Genomic DNA, 8,397 nt, shown 5'->3' with positions numbered 1-8,397 from the left:
ATCAAGCACCAAGACGTCAAATGCATCGTATTATGCAATGTTTGAAATCCCCGTTTATTATCTTAGAGCTGCAGAACTAGATTTAGCTCGTCTGTGGATGAACCTACAAGGAATAAATTCACAGCAATTAATGGTTTTAAACAATCTAATCTACGTACAGTTAAGAGCTATATATGAAATAATTTACATTACCAAGCTTTGTAACGCCTTTCCGAGTTATTATGCCACCGTTACGAAAAAAGAAGTCCCTGAATAGCTTTTTAATTGTTAACATTTCGACTGCTTGACATTGTCCAATACGTGTAGTATTCGGTCGGCTAAGAATAAAATAACTATCTGAAATCCTGCCATAGCAATTTCAATTTTTTTTAAAAAGTTTAATATTTTCATGAACTGCCTGATTTCCAATTAAACTGAGCGTAGGTCTCCAGTCAATTAACCCTCAAGGTAAGGGTGAATTGATTCACGGATGTTCTTGCAACGGGTGATTTTTAATTAAGATGTTCGTTCATCAGAAGTGGTCGCGTGTGTTCCCTCTGCGGTTCAGAGATAGCTCGCCTAGCGCAGAGCTGTTTCTTCAACTTTCCACAAATGAATACAACTCACGTCAACATTCAAGTTGTAAGGCCTGGTAGTTTGGTACCGAATCCCCATCCCTTTAATTCCATAAAGTCAGAGCTTGATTTTCTCTTTGGAATTATCCAGCATTTTTTTTAAAAAAACATTACAGCTGCAAAATTGCTAAGATATAAATTCCCATTTTAAGTGGTAATTAAAAACAACATGAATCCATTTGAAATGAGTTCAGACTCGCTTTAGGCTGCCTAATGAAATATTTAATTGAGTTCCCTTTTTGTAGTTGAAGTCAATATTATTGTTAGAACAAAATCACCAGCAGCCTATGCTATTTTGAAGTTAAGATTTGGACTGAGTTAATGGTAAGAAGCTAATCTCTCCCGTGTTTATAAAGCGGGGCGGGGGACGGGTAGTATGTTACAGAGTAGTTTTACCGTAAATTTGCAACATTCGTGGGTCTACAGTGAATAATGAGAAAGCGTCCACAACCAGGCCACGGATGATAGATGAGTAAAGTTCTTGTGTCACTCAGGATGTCTGCTTGTGAGGTAAAATATTCATCGGACATATCAGTTTTGTATATCGACCCCATTCTTTTAATAGGCGTGCATTGAAATCTACATCGAAATGGAAGTAGACAGTTTTCGTTTTGTCTTCTATGGTCATCTCATTTCCTTTTATAATGATTTTAATTGTTTCGCATTAATCAGTTCACGGATGGCCCCGGCGCTGTAAATCAGCCGCGGCAACGTGGAGATCACCGATCTGTTCATTTTCAATTCATGAACCTGACGCGATATCGACGCGTGGGTACGAAAACGATACTGACGATTTAATATCCGTAACTAATAATTTTCGAAGACTGGAGACACAGTTCCTGGGAAAAAAAATACTAATTTGTAGAAGGAATAATCAGGAAAGGCCTGGGGACAATTTCTCGATTCGACCTGCTATCTGATCCAACTTTTCTCCATCGTTCGTGCAGGTGTCTGAAACTCTCTAGCTTTGCCTTTTTCCGAGTGGGGGTGTGGAGAAGGCGGGCTGCTTCATTCAGAAGGAACGATCGAATCTTTCCAATAAATGGAATGGAAGTTTGCTGAAATTTTCTCCAAAGTGGGCTGAGACATAATTATTTTTAAATTAGAATATTGTTTTGCATGTTCCTCTTCATTGCAATCAACGACCGATCTATGTGCAATTGATGTTTGTGGTTGAAAGAAATTTAAAACTTCCAAGGCAGAAATGTCATTGTACTGATTCTCTGGTGGTGAAAGGACTGCGCGTGAATTCGCCACGATGTATAATCGCACCAAGAATTGCCGAGGGGCTCGGGAGTACGACGACCCTGATTGTTAACAACACCCAGCATCTCAAACCACAGGATCAGATCAAAAGTGATCCGAACACCGGCGTCTTACAGAACTATAATTTTAATGTCAGGTCTTCCTGTCACGCAGCCTTTTGGGATAAACATTCATTGCTTACCACATTTCCAATCTTAACCATTTAGTATTTGTATTAAAACTTCGCCATTTACCGTTTGTATTGAAGCGGCGGCACAATGACGTGTTACAATTGCACGGTTACGTCTGTGAGTAGGGTGTGTAGTTTGTTCATGTTTGTGTACCTGCTTTTCTAATCTTTGTAATACTGTGCACGCTTGATAGGATGTAAAATCAACAGATTCAATCTACTCCCTCACAAGTGTTCAAAGAAGTGTTACATTAATGTACTTTCCCCGTACGCGTTACAGAAGGCAGTCACCGTAACTTCGAAGAGTTCTGTGTATGTTCCGATAATTAACAGATGACCGGACATGCGATAGTATTAAATTACAACAGAGGCCAATTTACCCCGTATTTTATTTAGAAGTGGAAATCAGTTTGAAACAAAAATGGATTACAGTAATTTCTTTTTTGGCGTCAATTGACACTTGGGAATATTTTTGATGGGACGATGGGCAACTTGAAAAAAAAAATCCAAACCTTTGCGCTATGGATTAACCGGCAGGCATATTGTGGTCCTGATGTTAAAATAAGTGCATGAATTATGAACGTATTGTATTGCCGGTATCGATCTCGAGGTATAAAAAAATCTTAACAGTTTCCCTCTTTAAACACGGGCGGTCATTTGTTTTAAATGGTAGACCCTATTGAGATAAATAAAAGAGCAAATGTTTCCTGACAGATGAGCAATGAGGCATTCAGAGATCAGTTAATTACCATCAGAGTCAGGAAATAAGTGTTATATCTCGGAGTTAACAACGACAAGTACAAATAGCTGTGGTGTGAGTGCTATGATTCGGTGCAGAAATGTTCCATGTAAGAGGCGGTCCGGCAAAAGTTAACATTGTAAATGCACGTGACCAAGGCCAATAAAGTTACTATACAATAATAAATAAGGTTATTGAAATGAATTGAACTACATTTTCAATGTGGAGGATGTGATAACGTGGACAGAGAGAGAGAAAAAAAAATACAAGTGATTTTAATGTGAGAAAGAACGTACGGTATCTCCCGCATCGTTGGCATATCGGCGTGAACTTTACATCCCCAAGTGTTTTTTTTTTGGGAAATTACTAAGGATGCAGAATTGGTTTTGCATCTCCAAATGCGCTGTTGTACTGTAGACACTTAAAAGCTAATGCGAAAAAAATCATCAGCGCCTAGAGGGTTAAGCACAATGTCTGGGGCTGGCATGAAGAGTGTTTGTAATCTTCCCCGGGATGTGGTCAGGAACCATTACAAATACTTAGTCCATTTCTAAAATTCCCCAAGCACTCGTCTGTCTTGTTCTGCAGCTCTGGACAGATTCATTATTCCTTACAAACTCGACATCTATTCTAACCCTGAAATATGAAGTGCCGGTGAATGGTCGAGGTAATATTTAATATCCTGCAACGCAGCCTTCCCTTTTTCCTGACAAATGAACTACAACCCAACCAAATGGTTCACATCTGTTTGGGCGCTTCTTCTGTGTTTGCAAATTAGCATTAAAATATGGGTAAACAATAAAAGAAACCGTTTCTAGATCACAGGACACAGACAATGATTACTGCACTAAGAACCGTGCCAAAAGCATCTGACATGGTTAGACCAGATGTTTTTACATCTACTATTGCTTCCTTCCTCTTTTAAAAAAAAATCCACACATTTTTGATTTTGATATTTTGAATTTTTGACTATTTTAAAGAAAGGCGACCAAATGCCATGCAATTCAGTCTGTCACCCGTTCCCATAATTCATCTTTCTCGCCTCTTTCCAGTTTGTCTATATGTACACGCTTATTTAAACTTGGTACGGCGTTGAATCTGTAGTCCAGCTTTGTCTATGGATTCTCTATTATATGGTGGAAGTTTTCCCACAGAGCACAGTGAATCTAACAACCCGAACACACATTTCACAAGTCAGGTTGGCCACGGTGGATCATATCATTCCTGGCTGACTAATAGATGTTTATATTGTCTTCATTCCAATGAACTAAATTAAATGGAATTTAGCTGAAAATTGATAAAACGATAACCATTATCTCAGGAAATGTTAAAGTTGGGCCAGGATTTCTATAAATAGCTAATGAAAGTAGCACATTTTTACATCTTTGCATTGTGTATCATTTAACAATTTGATATAAAGTAAAGCAATATATCTATATTTTATTCAATCTATTCATTTCTCAAATGGGCTGCCTTCACTGCGGTTCGTCGGCTGTTTCTGCTGACCATTAAAATGGATTATCTGGGGACATTCCAGGTCTGGATAAAGGCGCCCTGTTTATACTGCCTGTCTAATCCTTGCCCGTTTTAATTTTAAATTGGGAATATTATGGTTATTCTATTCCTTCTAAAGTGGAGACGTTAAAAAAAGAAGTGTTTCAACTTGGACGTGACAGCCTAAACCGGAAGACTACATCTGCTCCAGACTCCAAACTACCTTGTAACTGGACTGTAACGCGACCACTTTATCAACGTTAGGTACCAGGTTCCCACTGATACTTACTCTTCAGAAGAAAAAAAAAGACTGCACATTCAGATGAAAATAAACTGCTGACAATACTCAGGGAGCAAAATCAGAGAATTGGCTGGTTCGCATCACCGGCACCAGGCTATCAGCCAGCAAGGACATATACATACACAAGAAAGTGTCGGTAAAGGGCCAGTGATATCATGAAGGATCCCACCCACCCTGCTCATGGGCCGTTCCCATCGGATAAGAAGCTACATAGTATCCATAGCAGGACCATCAGACTCAAAAACAGCTACTTTCCCTAAGCAGTAAGGCCGATCAACACCTCTATCCGCTAACTACACCACTACTATTATTTCCTGTCAGTCACCTTATGTACAGCCTAGCCTTACTTTAAGGACGTACAACCAGTCTATGTATATACGCTATCTTACGGATTTATATTTACTGTGTTTTATTGTTATTAGCAAACACGAGGAAATCTGCAGATGCTGGAAATTCAGACAACAACACACACAAAATGCTGGTGGAACACAACAGGCCAGGCAGCATCTACAGGGAGAAGCGCCGTCGACGTTTCAGGCCGAGACACTTCGTCAGGACTAACTGAAAGGAAAGATAGTAAGAGATTTGAAAGTAGTGGGGGGAGGGGGAAATGCGAAATGATAGGAGAAGACCGGAGGGGGTGGGATGAAGCTAAGAGCTGGAAAGGTGATTGGTGAAAGTGATACAGAGCTGGAGAAGGGAAAGGATCATGGGACGGGAGGCCTCAGGAGAAAGAAAGGGGGGGGGGGGGAGCACCAGAGGGAGATGGAGAACAGGCAAACAACTAAATATGTCAGGGATGGGGTAAGAAGGGGAGGAGGGGCATTAACGGAAGTTAGAGAAGTCAATGTTCATGTCATCAGGTTGGAGGCTACCCAGCCGGCATATAAGGTGTTGTTCCTCCAACCTGAGTTTGGATTCATTTTGACAGTTGAGGAGGCCATGGTTAGACATATCAGAATGGGAATGGGATGTGAAATTAAAATGACCCGGCGCAGACTGGGAGACCGTTTCGCTGAACACCTACGCTTGGTCCGCCAGAGAAAGCAGGATCTCCCAGTGGCCACACATTTTAATTCCACGTCCCATTCCCATTCTGATATGTCCATCCATGGCCTCCTCTACTGTCAAAATGAATCCAAACTCAGGTTGGAGGAACAACACCTTATATGCCGGCTGGGTAGCCTCCAACCTGATGGCATGAACATTGACTTCTCTAACTTCCGTTAATGCCCCTCCTCCCCTTCTTACCCCATCCCTGACATATTTAGTTGTTTGCCTGTTCTCCATCTCCCTCTGGTGCTCCCCCCGCCCCTTTCTTTCTCCTGAGGCCTCCGGTCCCATGATCCTTTCCCTTCTCCAGCTCTGTATCACTTTCGCCAATCACCTTTCCAGCTCTTAGCTTCATCCCACCCCCTCCGGTCTTCTCCTATCATTTCGCATTTCCCCCTCCCCCCACTACTTTCAAATCTCTTACTATCTTTCCTTTCGGTTAGTCCTGACGAAGGGTCTCGGCCCAAAACGTCCACAGCGCTTCTCCCTGTCGATGCTGCCTGGCCTGCTGTGTTCCACCAGCATTTTGTGTGGTGTTTATTGTCATTATGTTCTTTATCTTTTGTGGTTTTTGTTTTCCGCTGCATCGGATCCGAAGTAGCAATTATTTCGTTCTCCTTTATACTTGTGATACAAGTGATACTGTAGAGAGAGAAACTGAGTTAACGTTTCCAATCAATAACCAGCAGGTTCAGGTGAAAAGTCATATTATCCACAGCTGCTGCATAATCGGATAAGAATTCCCAGCAAAGTGGTTTCTTTTGCTCTCTTGTTAAAATACATTCAATAGAAACTGATTTAATATTTGTACTTAACTGTCGTGAATGATGTCATCCTTCCTCACTCTATTTTAACTCCCTACCATTTAAAAATAAAATAGTGGAATTTATATTGGCCATTCCCGACATCAGAAAACCCGAGAACTCTTTACAACCAAGCTTGGAAATGTAATGATGGTCGTATTTTAAGAAAGGCAGCCAATCCACCGTCTCGGTGTGGTTAACAATAGGATCATGACTTTGGTGCTATAGATTCAGAGATTGCAAAAAAAACCGACCAGAACACCATGGATTACAGTACCCCGCTGCATCACATTGGCATACTGCACGCAATATGGTATACTCATCTGAGGGAACTGACGGGACCTCAGATTAGCGTTCCATTGGAAAGTGTATTGAGAAATAGGAACAAGAGTGGGCCATTAGGCCCTTGTAGCCATTCATCAAGAAGGTGGGTGATCTTGTACTCCTCGCCAATTTCTCGCACCAACGTCACATCATTTGATACCCTTCATGGCCCAAAATCTTTCCACCTCTTTTCGAATTGAGACAGGGACATGTCCACCGGGGGTAACGAATCTCAAAGATGGAACCGCTGACAGCAGAAAACTTCTTTGGCACAGCGCTGGTGTCAGCCTTGAAGTCTTATTGAAGTCTGAGAGAAATACAATTGAAACAGAATCTTAAGTCAGCAAATCCCTGTCATGACACTGATTTTTTTTTTGATAGATACTTGCGCATTTTGCAAATAAAGCGAATCGCTGGAATTGTACAGCAATAATACATTCAGTAGCACAGAATTGTTAAAGGACATGTTCGTTGAGAGATGTCTTTACGTTGAGAATCGTTCTTTACAGGCAGCTATAACGGGCTTCAAAAATATTGGCGATAGATTGGATTTCAAAATCATTCCCCTCACTCTGAGAGTTGAAGACATTACACGGGCAAGTGTCCGTTTGGAAATATAACTACAACACAGAATTTTTATTTTTAAAGACTTTCAGTCACCCGTCCAGTGTGAGGGGATAAACTCTTTTTGCACTCATATTGACAGAGAGAAAAAGATCTCATAAGTCTTTTAAAGTGCAAGTAGTTTTCAACGAGGACGTAATTTTTTTCAGCAGCGTATTTTACAGTCAGTAGAGCAAATGCACTGAAAATTTATAGGCGGAAATAAATTTATCTCTGGTATCTTTCTTTGCTATTTCATTTATCGGGGAAACAATTGTCCCCACCCCCAAAAAAAACGCTGGAAAAGGGAGAGAAACTCCGACTCGGGACAGAAGGGTTTGATTTACTTAACCGCAACTGTTCAATAAAATATTTAGTTATTCTTCCGGATAGATGATAAACGTCGGAGTGATCCTTCTAAAACTTTAACGTTACTGTTGCAAACAACCAATTTTCCAATGTACAGCGTATTACGTCTACATTCACCTCATATGGGTCGTTACCCACTTGAGAATAGTTGAATGAATGAGGTCAGTAGGGTTCATAGGCAAGGCCCATAGTAGAATTACTGAATTTGAACCACAAAGAACACCGCTCTTAGATGCACCATCAGTATTACTCAGATTATAATTCTATCCGCCAATTTCTTTCTCTGTAGGCGCACCAACAAAGGGTTAACGGTGAAACAAACCCGCCCTCGACCAGCTGCATGCCGTTTCTTGCACCAGCCATTACCCAGCTGTACAAAACCGTAAATGCAATGAATCTTAATTATTGGTGACCTTTAACCCGCCGCGAGTTTTAATTTGGGATTAATTGCTCTTTAACAACTCCTTCAAGTATTACCTCCAGCATATTAAATTAACGGGCAGGGAAGCCCTTCGATCAAGGATTCATGTGCAGATCAGCGAGATTAAATTTTACTTTAAAAGTCTGGGATATTAACTTTATTTATTTGTAATGTGCCCAAACGTTTGCAGTTCAAATTTGATTATTTTTTAAATCGCAGTGTACTGTTATTTTTACGATTA

This window comes from Hemitrygon akajei, chromosome 22 (assembly GCF_048418815.1).
Source record: "Hemitrygon akajei chromosome 22, sHemAka1.3, whole genome shotgun sequence".
Lineage (NCBI taxonomy): Eukaryota > Metazoa > Chordata > Chondrichthyes > Myliobatiformes > Dasyatidae > Hemitrygon > Hemitrygon akajei.
This window is presented reverse-complemented; position numbering follows the sequence as displayed.